This window comes from Lissotriton helveticus, chromosome 2_2 (genome assembly GCF_964261635.1).
Source record: "Lissotriton helveticus chromosome 2_2, aLisHel1.1, whole genome shotgun sequence".
NCBI lineage: Eukaryota > Metazoa > Chordata > Amphibia > Caudata > Salamandridae > Lissotriton > Lissotriton helveticus.
The window spans coordinates 396575290-396590387 of NC_136060.1; positions in this window are offsets into that span (position 1 = coordinate 396575290).

The following is a 15098-nucleotide window of genomic DNA, read 5'->3' on the forward strand; positions in this document are numbered from 1 at the left end:
AAAAATAGTAGCAAGAGGTCCGGTAGCACTTTGCATCTGCCGGGCCATAGTAAAAATAACTAAATAAATAAATAAATCAAATTAAAAAGTAGGACAGGTAGTAAAAAGATGGCACTTGGAGGAGGGCTGTGGAGAAGATACTTATGCTCTACCCAGGAGTGCTCACTGCAAAAGAAAAAGCAAAAGAGAGTTGAAAGCCAGTGAGTTGAGAGTAGGGACCTGAGAAAGACAACAAAGCCATCCAATCATGAGCAAGTGGCTGTCTCAGAGCCAGCTCTAAGTACATGCTATGTTTTGGAAACAAAACGATTGCCAACGTAGCTTAGACCCAAAAACGGAATTGAGTGCCAAATAATGATAATGCTAATTAACTACTTATATAGCACTTTATCATCTGCATCTGAAAGTGCATCCTGGGTTTTAGAAGGGACATTTTTTTTATCAACTAGACCAATTAACATTACATAATTATTTCCCTCTTTACTACATGCCTCCTTTTCATACATGTTGTCCATGGCTATAATTGGTTCCAGTGTGAGTGTCAGTTTCAAAGCACATTCACGAAAAATCAGACGGGAATGTTCAATTTGTCTCTGCTTTGGAAAAACGTATTTTTAGAAATATCTATTTATTTGTACCCCTAAATGCTTTCCCAAAACATTTTCCCTGTGCCACAGATGACACAAGCATTGTCAAGACTAAGCAAATAAGCCTTGGCCTTTGCCAGCTGATGGGTATTTAGTTGTATTTACTTTTTTACTACGAGCATATGTCACAAAAATAAAAAGAAGAACAAAATAAAGCAAGGATGCCGCTGCCTGAAGGTGATGATCGGTTCTTGCAATAAACGTTTAAATGTTAAAATGAATGTGCATTTTTTGATGTAAGTTAGTTCTGCTCTTGGTACTGATCGTTTATATGTACGCGATGTACCCAGGATGTATACATAATGCCTGCTAGCGCTAAGTGTTCCGAATTTTCCGATGTTTGAGCAGGGTATATCCTGCAGTTATCTACACACAAGAGGGGAGAGGGCCGCAATAGTTTAAACTCCAATACCCCAGGCCCCCTAAGACAACCAGATGATCACACACAAGGGATATATAGAGTACACGACTACAACAAAGGAAAATTCTCCAATTTGTGAAAACTGCCCTCACTCACATACCGAAGTATGTGACATGCTTCATCATAGGGCCTGCTACAAACGCCCTGGTGTAGCCACATCCAGGGCGGAGCATTAGGGAGGGGGAAAAATAATAAATTCCACGTCACAGAGACGTACAACACAGTCAGTCAATACGTACAACAAATAACATACATGAATGATAGAACGTGTAGGTAAACACCTCGTGGATCTGATATAAGTGCGACAAAAAAAGTGCAGTTAGGATGTGATTTAAAACTGATTAAGGGTGCCAATAAAAAGAATTACTTTATTAAGCCCAATTTTGATACCCCTATCAGGATTAAAAATAAAGGAAAAGGATGGGAAAATGTCTTATGGAGAAAATAAGGTTCCTCAAGACTTCCCTCCTACCACTGCTAGAGTCAACATGTTTCGACCGCTTCAATTGTGCCCCGAGAGGTCACATCGGTCTTCCTCAGGACTGTCGCAGTCAAATCCACTCGTTACCCTGTGCCGTAGTTCGGTCACTGGGTTTCCCGAATGTAGTAGGTCTCATAAATCCGTACTCTTCCGGGTCTTCCAATGGTATAGTGGAGAAGATATCCTCAAGGTCAAGGGGAGAGCATGTACTGGAAGAGAGTGAAGTATAATAAGAAGGGTGCACATGCTCGCCCCCCATGATTCAACTCAGCTCCCCCCTTCAATTTTTTTTATATATTTCTTACTCAGGTATCTCTCCGACTAAAAGAACAGTGTTTCAACAATGTTCCACCAACAGATTCAATCATATGTCATTTTAGCCTGGATTGTCTCACTAAACATTCCCAGAGACTAGCTCTAATAACTAAGTCTTAAATCAAGACTGTCCGCTAGTCAGTATGGTCATTGATCAAAAAAACACTTATGAGCCCCAAGCCAAGCCCGGGATCCCCATGACCCCACACACCCTCCACCAGTAAGCCACCTATCCCATAGGCACGTTATTGAAAAACTTAAAAAGAGGCTTGTGGATTTCAGCTGAATAAAACTTACCGAGTTTATGAGCTACATAAACTCGAACTGGTGTCCGTCAGGTGGGTCTGCCCGTGAACACAATCTGAAAGATATCGAGCATATGGAGTAATTAGTAACATCCCTATTGCCGGTCGGGTGACTTTCAGATCCATCGGTTGAGCGCCAGACCTACCAGCTCTCCCCCAATCACCTTACCGTTCAGTTAGGCTGTACCTGCCCCAAGTAATCCTGTTCCTAATGACACCGCGTAGATGAAAGACGCGGTGTCCTTTCCTGTATTTACCGATCCACCATTTCCCGATCCGCCCCCGCCGTCCCACGTCACGGGCGTCCCAGCGTCCCGACGTCGACGCGGCCAGATGGCGGGGCTGTCGGGAGATGTAGTATTAGCCAGGAATCCCGTCCAAGTGCGAAAATGCCCCGGGGTTGCGGCCGATGATTTACAACCCAAAGCGCTATCACAAATGGAGATAGTGACAGCAGAAAAAACGATATTAAGAGCAATCCGGCTCTTACGTGTTTTTGGAATGTAAAGCGTGTTTGTCACTCTAAGGTAATAAAGAAGGGGTCTACGGGCAGTAGAAGATCAGTGATAGCCCCGACCTTAAGTAACTCTTTCTACACAATTAAATGGTGACAAAGGGATCTGCTGGCTATAATCAATGACAGCCAACCCTGATTACAGATCTCTTAGTCCGCATCTGAGCCAGTCATATTATAGGTGACAAGGATGATGTACTCAGGACCCTATTGCAAAATATCAATGGTCCAGGTCAATTAGGAGGTCTGTGATGTCTGGTGTACATGTACATATGCATACACATAGGTAACATACATATATACACATATGAACACCTCTATCATCCTGTTTCACCAGGGCAAAGTAACCATCCCCATGTGCGAGTAGTAAAGATTAAAGGGACCCCTTATATTAAGGCACATCCTTTATAATGCCTCTCTAGAGCAGAATAACCAATCCCATTATCAGGGCAGTGATGGCTACAGTAACCCTCTAATTAAAAATGTTGGCCGTGGTTGTGTAATTGTGTCCTTTGTGTTGTCCCAAGTGTGTTAATATTAATCGGGAGACAACCACTATATGTGAAGAAAAGAGTAGATATAATAACTGAGTGGATAATCAGAAGTGACAATGGCTTAATGTGAGAGATTGATGGATTCATAGTTGTCTTCCCAGTGTCTGCCAAGGGATGTCATCATTTAATCCCACTTTGTGGCTTCTTAAGCGGTAGACCCATCGTTGTTCTCGCTGCAGTAACACTCTTTGGTCATCTATTTGGTGTCTGTTGGGTTTTATTTCCTCTATCACGGTCCATCTAAGATCTTCTGTGCTGTGTCCTTTCTCAAAGAAATGAGCCGTGAGTTTGGTGTTTGTTTTGCCACATCTTATTGTACTCCGGTGTTCCGTAATTCTGGTTCGTACTTTTCTACTAGTCATCCCTACATACATTTTTAGGCAAGGGCAAGTGAACAGATAAATTACTCCCTGGGAGTTACAATTGGTGTGTGATCTCTGTTCCCAGGGAGTACGGAGTCCTAAATCAATTGAGGTGGAATTGTTCGTCAAGTGGCAGACACTGCATGTACCACAACGAGTGTGTCCTGTCAGTTTAGGTAGACCTGTTGCGGCGGTGTTTTCTCTTACTAGTCCCAGATCCCTGAGTCTAGTATGTATTAGAAGATCTCTCAAATTCTGTCTGCGTCTAAATGAAAACAGGGGTGTCTCAATTTTCAAACCCCCTGTGTTGAGTATCTCCGTATTCCTCAAAACCAGCTTTTTGATCTGTTGTGATGCCGTATTGAAGGTGGATACAAAGACCGGTTTCTTGGTCTGAGGTCTCATGTTTTTGGACAATAGTGCATCACGGTTTGCATTGAACGCTCTTTTCCGTGCTTTCTTGATGACTCGAGTGGGGTACCCCCTTTGTTGTAGTCTCGAGGTAAGATTTTTAGCCTCTTCAGTGAAATCATCTCTTTCAGAACAATTTCGCCGAATCCTGAAGAATTGGCCTACTGGTAAATTCTCCCGTAAGGAGCGAGGATGAAAGCTCTCAAAAGCCAATAGGGCATTCTTATCCGTAGGTTTATGGAAGACCTTCGTTTTTAGGGTGCCACTACTAGGTTCGATCACTAGGTCCAGGAAAGGTAGGTTGGTCTTGGTGATGGTCGAAGTGAAATGGAGGAACGGATTCTGGGCATTCAGCCAGTCGAGAAAAAGATCAACAGATGTTCTCTCGCCCCTCCATTTCACTAAGTCGTCATCTATATAACGTCTCCACAACCTCAAGTTGTTAGTCCATGGACCACTCGTATTTAGCACTGTGAGTTCTTCGAAGGCTCCAACATAAAGTCCGGCGAGGCTGGGGGCAAAGACACTGCCCATAGAAGTACCATGGGTTTGGAGGTACAGTACCCCCTCGAATTCGAAGACGTTTTTAGTGAGGGCTATTTCAGCCAGGTGTAAGATAAAGGCCCTTGGGGTTTCGTATGGCCAGTCTCTCCCGAAAAGTAAAGATTCGAGGACCCTCAATGTCTCTCGTTGTGGAATATTTGTATAGAGGGCCTCTATATCAAGCCCTATCAGAAATTCGTGGTCAGGATCGAATGCTACGTCTTTCAACAAATTTAAAATATCCAGGGTGTCCCTCAAGTATGTAGGTAAGCCTTGTACCATTGGCTTCAAGAAAAAATCGCAAAATTGCGAAAGAGGTTCAAGCAAAGACCCCATCCCGGAGACAATCGGTCTACCGGGAGGGGGTCTTGCTGTCTTGTGGATCTTCGGTAGACAGTAAAAGTAAGGAAGCTTCGGATGTTTGTTTACAAGAAACTCTGCTTCCTTTTCAGTGATCCAGTCATTAGTCCTTGCCTCTTCCACCATGCTTACAATCTCCCTGGAGATCTCATCTGTGGGGTCTTCTCTGAGTTTTTTGTATGTCCTGGGGTCAGCAAGAAGGCGGGTGCATTCTTGATGATAGGCATCTGCATCCATCACTGCAATCGCACCCCCTTTATCCGCAGGTTTCAGGATAATTTCTTTGTTACTCCCCAGTGTTCTCAGTACTTCTCTCTCACAGTTGGATAAATTAGAATAGTGACCCGATTTATTAAGATCTGCTGTTTCCAAATCATGCACCACTGCTTCCTCAAAGGCCGCAATCTGTGGGGGAAGTAAGGTCAGTTGTGGTGTAAACGTTGATTTCGGGCGAAATGGAGTGTCGCCAGTGTTTTCTTCGTTTGAGTTCCGATCTTCGAAGAATACCTTCAATCTCAGATTGCGGAAAAAGACAGCCAAATCTTGTCGGAGTGTGAAGAGGTCTGGGTAATTGGTGGGAACGAAGCCCAGTCCTTTATTCAGAAGTCGTTCCTCCATAGGAGTTAAGGGGTGTCCTCACAGGTTCACCACTAGAGAGGGTCGCGGCTCGTGCTCGGTGTGGTTCCCTGTGCCATACTCCTGGTCACCCGTTGGGTGATTTCTTGTTCTTGATCGGACCAATTCACCCGTGTTGGTGGTTTCTGTTTGCCTCGGCCCTTGCCCCGGCCTCTCCCTAAAAAAGACCCCTGGAAGTTCTGAAATTGGGGATTCTGAAATTCCAAATTTGGGAAACTTTAGTTGTCGTAGGTTTGATTTTGGAAAGGAGCAGAGGGTGGATATCCCATACTCTATATCCTGCAGTTGCCACGGGGGAGAGCTGTTGGTGTTGTTGCTTTTCTCCCTAGTGGCCAAGTAGTTAGAGTACTTTTGGGTGGGGAGGGTGGGAGTGGGATGAGGGAGGACTGGGGGGGATTTTGGTTACATTGTTTTTTGTCCTTCCTTTGTTCTTATTTTCTCGCGTGACTTTGTGCTTGAACGGCAGCGCTTTACGCCTCAGTGACAGTGCCCACTTTGTATACACCTTCTTTCACTGTTCGCCCAATTTGTGGTCCTTTTGCCTTATGCAAGATATGCACATAACGATTAGCACAACTCACGACACGCTTTACGTTGCGTGCTACCAATCACACTTTTCCTCCTATCATGGCCTTAAACAGACAGTCAATTAAAGTCGTATCACTTAACGTCAAAGGCATCAATCACCCAATCAAGAAGAGGAAAATACTCGACTATTTACACAAACAAAAGGGTGATATAATATTACTGCAAGAAACTAAAATTGACTCGCCACAATTTAATTCAATGAAGAATAGATGGTACAGCGAGGCAATTGGTTCTGACACCCTAGGAAAAAGAAACGGGGTATTAACTTTAATTGTGAAAAGAGCCAATATTGACGTCTTACAGAGTACTGCTGACACCAAGGGTAGATGGGTATCTACAAAACTGTCGAAAGATAACAAAGAATTTTATGTAACTAACGTCTATGCCCCCAATAAGGATGACCCAAGTTTTTGGAAAGAACTATGCGATCACATTAACACGATTCCAGACGATACTACACACGTCTTTGTCGTTGACCTTAATCTCTCTCTGGATCCCCTTTTGGATAGGGACTCTCGCTGCCCCTTCCGTCCGAACAGTTCGCACAAAGCACTCCTCAATCTCTGTTCCCGATTCAATCTGATTGACTCCTGGAGATTGTTGAATCCAACAGGGAGAGATTATACTTTTTATTCACCTCCACACAAATCATACTCACGCATAGATTACCTTCTCATTTCTGGCCACTCCTCTGCCGATATTGGGGGAACTTTAATTGAACCGCGTGTAATCTCTGATCACTCTTGCATCACGATGGCACTGGCAGTACACAATGTGGCTAAAAAATCGACTTTATGGAGATTCAACAAAGCGGTCTTGAATAAAGATACAAATAGACTGGCTATTGAGGCAGCCATACAAGAGTACCTTACTCACAACACAATAAGAAGGGGGATACTACTGACCTTACGAGATGGGGGGCCCTTAAGACCACCGTTAGAGGGGTATTAATCAAAATTCGTGCAGCCATGAATAAGGACGTCAACAACAACCTCACACGCCTAGAGCAGGAGATCTCGACACTAGAAAAGAGACACACAGTTTCTAAAGATCCTTTGGTCTAAACAACATGATGAGCACAAAATATGAGTATAACAAAATAGTTAGTGAGAGAGCTGGAATCTGGCTTAAGAACCACAACAACTACAGGCTCTGTCACGCTAACAAAGCAGGTAAGGGCCTTGCATCTTATCTGAAATTTAAGTTGCAGCAAACTGCTATTAAGAGCTTGGTAGACAAATCATGGACGCCACACTCAGACCCCACTATAATTGTTGACATCTTTAAAGACTTTTATAACGACCTGTATAGTAAAAACAAGGAGCTTGATGGCTCAAAATTAGGGAAGTATCTAAACAATTGTGATCTTCCTTCTCTTTCCCAGCAAGATCAGGAGGAACTTAACCTTCCCATTTCCACTGCAGACATTGCTCACTCAATCTCTCAAAACCGGGAAAGCTCCGGGCCCAGATGGGTTCAGTGCTATGTTCTATAAGAGCTTCTCTTCAGCCCTGGTTGAGCCTCTCAAAGACCTATATGAGCACTTCTCCAATAGTGGTCAAGTCCATGGTACGCCTGCAGAGGCTATTATAGCGGTTATCCCAAAAGAAGGGAAAGACCCGACATCCCCGAAAAAGTACAGGCCAATATCGTTGATCAATCTTGACTGTAAAATCTACGCTATGATATTTGCCAAACGGATTCAGAAGGTTCTGCCCAAACTCGTTCATCCGTCACAAGTAGGATTTCTTAAAAACAGATTGTCTAGCAACAACACACGCACCCTTGCACATATATTAGAAAGGGCAAAGTTTATTACCTCCCCAACTGTGGCCGTTACTTTAGACGCCGAGAAGGCCTTCGATAAGGTCGACTGGTCTTACTTGGAAGCCACTTTACATACATTTAAGCTAGGGACAGAATTTATTCGCATTTTCATGGCCTTATACTCTAACCCCTCAGCGAGAGTACGAGCAGGTGGATGCTTTTCGTCCTCATTCAACCTGGAACCAGGCACAAGAGAGGGTTGCCCCCTCTCACCCTCCCTTTTTCTACTTGCCATCGAGCCCTTCCTCTACTCTCTTCGGAATAATGACCAAATTAAAGGAATCTGCTTTGCAGGATTCACAGTTAAAATATCGGCCTATGCGGGCGATGTACTAGTAGTATCCAAATATTCAGAGTTGGCGATTCCGGCCCTGTTGTCCTCTATTGCAGACTTTGGAGAAGTGTCAGACTATAAGCTTAATAAAGATAAAACAGAGGTGAAACTACTCAATAGTATAGGTGACAAGAGTATTATGGGTGAATCTGTATTATCCTGGCAACCTAAAATACCTAGGAATAGAATTTGAAAAAGATCTAATTAGCACCCTCAAAATTAATGAACATGCCCTTCATATAAACATATCCTCCCTTTTAGACGGTTGGTCCCCAAAATTTTTATCATGGTGGGCAGAGCAGAAACTCTGAAAATTATGATCACACCCCTTGTGAATTATCATGTTAGTATGCTACCTATGCTGCTATCTGATGAATTCCTCACCAAGATATACAAACTCTTCAATACTTTTCTGTGGCAGGGCAAGAAACCGAGAATCTCCTTGCGGAAACTTCAACTCCCGAAAGATAAAGTAGGCATAGGTCTACCAAACTTCAGGTGCTACCAAACTGCATACTTATGTTAAGCAAGGTGTGAATTGGTTTCGAGCTCACTCAGACTACACTCCTGTATGGGTTCACATTGAGAAGGCTATCATTAACAATTTACCGTTATCCGCAATAATGGCGACGGATGTCGCTGTATTTCCTTACTCCAAATATATATTTCTTAACACTAAAAGGGCCCTTCTTAACCTAGAAAGACACTGTAAAGTTAAAGTCAAAATAAACAAATCCAACCTAACCTCGTTATGGTACAACCCGGCCTTAAAAGATGAAGGCAAATATCTTTATTGGGAAAACTGGTCAAAAAAGGGATTGAACTTATTGAAAGATCTCTACGAGGGGTCCTCGCCTCTGCCTTTTGCCACTTTACAATCCCGGTTTGATCTTCAGCCTTTTGACTTTTATAGGTTCTTATGCCTCAAATCCCTTGTCTCTGCCAGAGCCATCTCACCGCACGATCCTACACTTTGCAGTAAATTATCTCAACTCATGTGACTGGGACACATGGTATCTAAGATCTACAAACTCCTCTCCCCTAACCCTCAGAAAACCCATAGGAAGTGCGGACTCACTTGGGAAAATGAATATAACTCCTCTAACTCCTCTAACTCTTCTAACGTGCTATTCGACTGGGATAAGATACACCTTACCCCTTTTTCCAATAAAATATCTCCGATACTCTCTCAGACCAAATTTATGTTGATAAATAGGGCATATTGGTCACCGGACAAACTGTTTAAGCTTAAACTTCTTGACAGCCCCTTATGCTGGAATTGCAAATCCCACGTAGGTGACCTGGCTCATATGTTTTTCCACTGCCCGATGCTCCAAACCTTTTGGGACAAGATTTATAACTACATTCAAAGAATCTTTAACTACCGCCCTGTTAGGGACTTCTCATATGTCTTATTGGGGGCAATAGATCCGAGGTTAGCGAGTGACTATGACCGATACCTGTTGGATCTTATGCTAACACTTGCGTGTAAAGTCATCCTGAATAAATGGAAGAGTGCCTCTGATGTTTCCTTTAAAATGTGGCCGGAATGGTTGACCTCTTTGAGGGGCGCAGACAATGATGTACTCCACTCCTTGCCGTGGCGAAAATCACACACCAAACTCTGGAGTTCACTTGACTCACTAGAACTCTGCTACGATCCACCTTAGGCCTGATTAGTAATCATAACCCCTGTTGCATTACTCGTTTCTGTCATTCTTATGCGCACATATATAGGCGCTGATACTCCACTGTCAAGACTCAGTTTAACTTGCAAGAGTCTATGTTGCTGCTGTTCTCGTTTTCTATCTTTTTAGCCCTGCCTTTTCCTTTCTTTTTGTCCTTCATGCCTCTTTCTTCTCCCCCTTTCTCCTGCTTTTCCTTCTTTCCTTTTCCTTTCCTTCTTTTCAAATCCTCTCATACTGCAACCATCCTCTATGATCAAGACTTTACTTGAATGTATACAATGTTCAGTATTTACCGATTGTGAATCTTCTGTTCATACGATTTTGTCATATTTCCCACAGGTTGTGTCTCTTAGGTTGCATTATTTTCAAGAATGTACCTCAATGCATTATCTTGCCTGTATTTTCTGTTTTTGTCTTTTGTTTTTGTAAAACCCTGCTTTTCTTAATAAAAAAGATTTGAATAAAAAAAAAATGCTAAAATGAATGTAATTTGAAAAAACTGTAATAACATTTTCTGAGTGCTTCCTAGCAAGCAGGCAGACATACTAAGAAAAATTATAGACCCAATTTCTAGCTTGAATGCAGATGAAAATATTTCTCTTATTGGCATAAATAAGATACCATGTGGAAAATTGTGTTTTAAAATTTACATCAGTTCTTTCATTTGTCCTTTAAACCTACATTTTGCATTGTTGTAACACTCTGTAATTTATTCTTGCTGCCATGTTCATGTTTGTGTGGCTATGATCTGTGACCTGCCTTGCAGCTGCAAATGTACCTATCTGCACAATGAGTAATGTGTTTGTCAGCGTCTGCTTTGTAAACCCCAGGCGCGCCTATGATTAACCTTTGTAATCGTGCAACACGCACTCAGTCTGGTGTAAATGTATAAGTAACTTGTGAAGCCTTAGTACGTGGTTCACTCTTTCATAGCCATCTTAGTGCTGTGAAGTGGTGGACCTGCTCGAGCAAAATAAATAGTATTTTGTATCTTCAGTAGCCTCCGACTGCTGGTTTTCTTTCGTAAGTAAGTGGAGGATTTAGAAAAAAAATTAAGCCCACTTCCACAACTGGCACCCCAGATGGGACCTCTCCGAGGAACATCACACAGCTTTGAGACCTAGGGCCGACTGATCGTGGGGCAGCCTGCATCAAGAAGACAACGTTTCTCAGCAGCTGCCATCTGAAGTCCCATGCAGGCCTCCCGACAATAGGATTTGCCCGGCAGAGGTCCCCAAACTGATTTATTGGGAAAAGGCGTTTTCAGCAGCGGCCCGTGCAGGTAAGAGCGGTAGGTCCGGGTTGGGGGGGATTCGACAGACAACCACGAGGGAAAATTCAATATTTTATTTTCCCTCGTGGTCGTCTGCCGAAATGCCCCCTTTTGGGCCCCAGCACGGAGCCTGCTTGGCGTTTTGCCTGAAAACTGGCTGTCGGACGATAATGGCGGACTGCATATTGGTGAGATTGTTCTGTTGCATTTCTCTGTTGAATGATTGGTAATATAGAGGAATAGAGGGAATATAAAATGGGAACGACTTGTACCAAGATGGCGAATTGCATTTCAAAAGGTTTTTGTTATTGTGTAGGTTCAGGGATAGATTAGATAAAGTGGGACCTACTCCTGTTGAAGACAGTCCGGGCTGGATTTTGATGGTGAAAAAAGGAGTAACAGTGAACCTATACAACAACTTATGGAATAAGTATACTAAGGCAAATTGATTGCTGCAGTTCCCCATAAATGGAACTCTTGATCTTGCGAAATTACAGTATTTGCAAGAATGTTTGATGAAGAAAACGGTTTGCCTTGCAATGTTTGAGGTTTTAAAAATTTGGGAGAATTATCTACAAACATTAGCAATGAAACAGAAAAAGACAAAAGATCGAGAGCAAAATAGAACTGTGCAGGCTAAGGCATTAGAATATCATGGTAGGAAAGGTATGGAACAATTAGATAGAAAAATTTGTATGAAAACAGGTAGATGTTTTGTACCCCAAAAAGACAACTGTGAACATCGAGACCCATTATAGGAAAATTGCTTGACCAATCACCCCCGTAGAATACTGTGCAGCAGCCACCACCCATCCCTAATGCTCCCCCAGTGCCAGTATCTGTTCAACAACCTCCTCAGGTACCACCACCTGTACCGACCCATTCAACACCCCAGTGCACAATTTGTCTACTGCCCATATACCCTTTGCATCACAGTTGGGATCTAGTACCTCAAATCCTACTCCTTCGGGTGTAACAGTAGGACCCTTCTCTTCATCATTCCCCCCCTGACGGTGGTCCTCATCTAACCCCAAAAGTATTCCTCACAGGGAGGGAAATACCAGACTAAGAGGCTGTCATGGGAAATGGATTCCCCAATAATTACTAGAGCTCAATTAGGTGAGAATGAGAAAGAGATAATAAGGAACATGATGGACTATGGGCCCCAAACTAAGTAAAACGCTTATCACACCTTAGTAATGAAATACTATACCCTCATGAGTATGGGTTCCCGACTACATTTACTGTATGGGAGAGTAGAGGTATGGACACAGAGAAGGGAGACTCGTCCAGGCCTTTTACAACAGTTTTGGAGAAGTTCTTCTAACTCCACACTGACTGAGTGTGAGTGCAGGAATTGGTTTAGTCAATGTTATGAGTGACAATGGGTAGTGTTGGAATTGCTTAGATGAACATAAGGAATTAACACTTATCACCACCAGTTTCTTTTGTATACCTTTGTTACTGACAGTGAGAATTAGATAGAAGGGCAAGACAAAGCCCTTCCTATGAGGGAAATACACCCCATACAGCCTTCACCTTGTGCCGCAGGAAATCCCGTAGCACAGTTTGTCCACACCCCCTGGACTGAGACAGAACTAATGGTAGTGAAGAAGAAAATGCATGACCCACATAAAGATTCTAACGGATTTAATGATAATTTGGAATAGGCTACTACTAATGGCCCAATGACATTGAAAGATATAGAGATGCTGTTTGGTTATGTGGTACCGAAAAAATATGGCAAGAATCAAGGATTATCCTGCATTTAATATAACCTGTCAACAACTACTGCAGAATGAGCAATATAGGAGAGCAGGTGATCTACCATACCAAAAAACATTGTACCACAGAATTTGTTTAGGAAAATGCAAGGAATACTGCCTAGAGAAAAGGTAGATTGGTATTGGATGACGGCATGTAAACAGAAAGAGGGCGAGGATGTGACAGACTTATTTTCTAGATTAGAAGAAGTATTGAAATCACATAGTGGACAGAAAATCATGAGTGTGGCCGGACAACGTTTTTTGTCAATCAATTTGTAAGCAATTTGATACCAGATTTAGGCGAGGCCATAAGAACATATAATAACATTTGGACCACAAAAAGCCCAACAGAGCTATTAACAATGGCCTGCTACTATGAAAATAAAAGAAATGCAGAGAAGAGAACGAGTGAGAAGAAGTTAAAAGAATTGAAGATGAAGGCACTTATACAGCAAGCATTCCCAGAACGAGGTAGATCACAGGGCCGGAGAGGTTTCATGAGTGGTGGCAGACTTGGAAGAGGGGTTGGCCAAGCCACTTTGACAGTGGTGCAACAGAGGATGAGATTAAGCTACAATACTTATGCCTATTGTTTCCAAGAATGAATGCCCATTCTTGCAGACCCAAGAACAGGGCACTGGAATACAGACTGCAAGAGGTAGCGGAAGGAATAGGGATAAAGGACAGGTAGATGACAACAGTACATCCTCAACGAGTCAGACAAACTATTTTGATATGCATAATGCCGCTTATTACAATCAGGATTACACAGAGGACGATGATTTTACAGAATGGTCACAATAGGGATGCCCGGAGGAGAATGGAAATATACCAGTGGATCCATCAAGTCCATCAGGTCCATATGTAAAAATAAAAGCCCTCTTTTGGGAAGACTGGATAGAGCAGTGGGATTTTCTAATACCGTTATTAATAGCCCTGTTTCAAATTCGTTGGATCTTACTATCAGTCCTATTACAGGACACATGGCATTCGTATTAAACGATAAGTGTTCACTGAATTTGTTAGAGTTAAAAGCGCTGAAAATGATGCATGCCACAATAGATTGTACACCGAATGGTGTTTATTTGAGTAAAAGTAAAAAGGATGCATTTTCTAGGCAGTTTCTAGTGGCAAATAAGAATATGCTAGTAATAGAATTACAGGACATAAATGGTAAGTTGTGGGCAGATGAGTCAAATGATGTAGGATATATGGACATAGATCCTGTTTACATAAGGGTAAAAGCAAATGCAAAATTACCACGGATTCCTCAGTACAAAATATCTAAAGAAGGAGAACACGGATTTCATTTCATAAAGAAATGTAGAGTATTTATATAGCGCACTTGTACCTGGAGGCCTCGTTACGCTGCATTCATACCGCTGTGGAACCCATCCTGGCTTTCCTATGAAATGTCCACTCCTGGGCACCCCCTACGTGAAGCCAGGCATCCACAGTGCTGCTGGGGCCGTTGTGGAGATTAAGCAAGCTATTGCCCAGAGTCACAGAGTGGGATCCATGATTAGACTAGGCACCGAGGCGAGAATTATCAGGTCTGGGGAAATTGAGTCCAAGAGCCGCCGAGGCGGGAATTGAACCCTGGTCCCGGGCTAGACCTCTGCATCAGGGTCTGCCGCTCTAACCATTGAGCCACGCTTCTCCACATGAAGTATCTGAATGCCCATGAAATAGTCCTATTTTTCCTTATTAAGCGGGATGATGGAACAGGACAGATAAAATATCGAATAGTGGTTGATTTGAGAGCTGTTAATAAGATAGTGGAACCCCAATACCCTGTAGTGGCTGACATTACTGCTATGTACTTTCAATACCACGCTCAGCACAATGGTTTGCTGTCATAGATTTAAAAAATGCCTTTTTCAGTATCCCTATGCACAATGATAGCCAGTACCTGTTTAGTTTACATTTTGAAGGCAGGTCTTATGTATTTTGTAGGGCACCTCAAGAGAGTCCTAGCATTTATAGTCAGCCTCTTAAAAAACAATTTGACAATTGCTGAATGCCGACGGGTACATTATTTTTGCAATATCTCAATGATTTATTAATAACTGC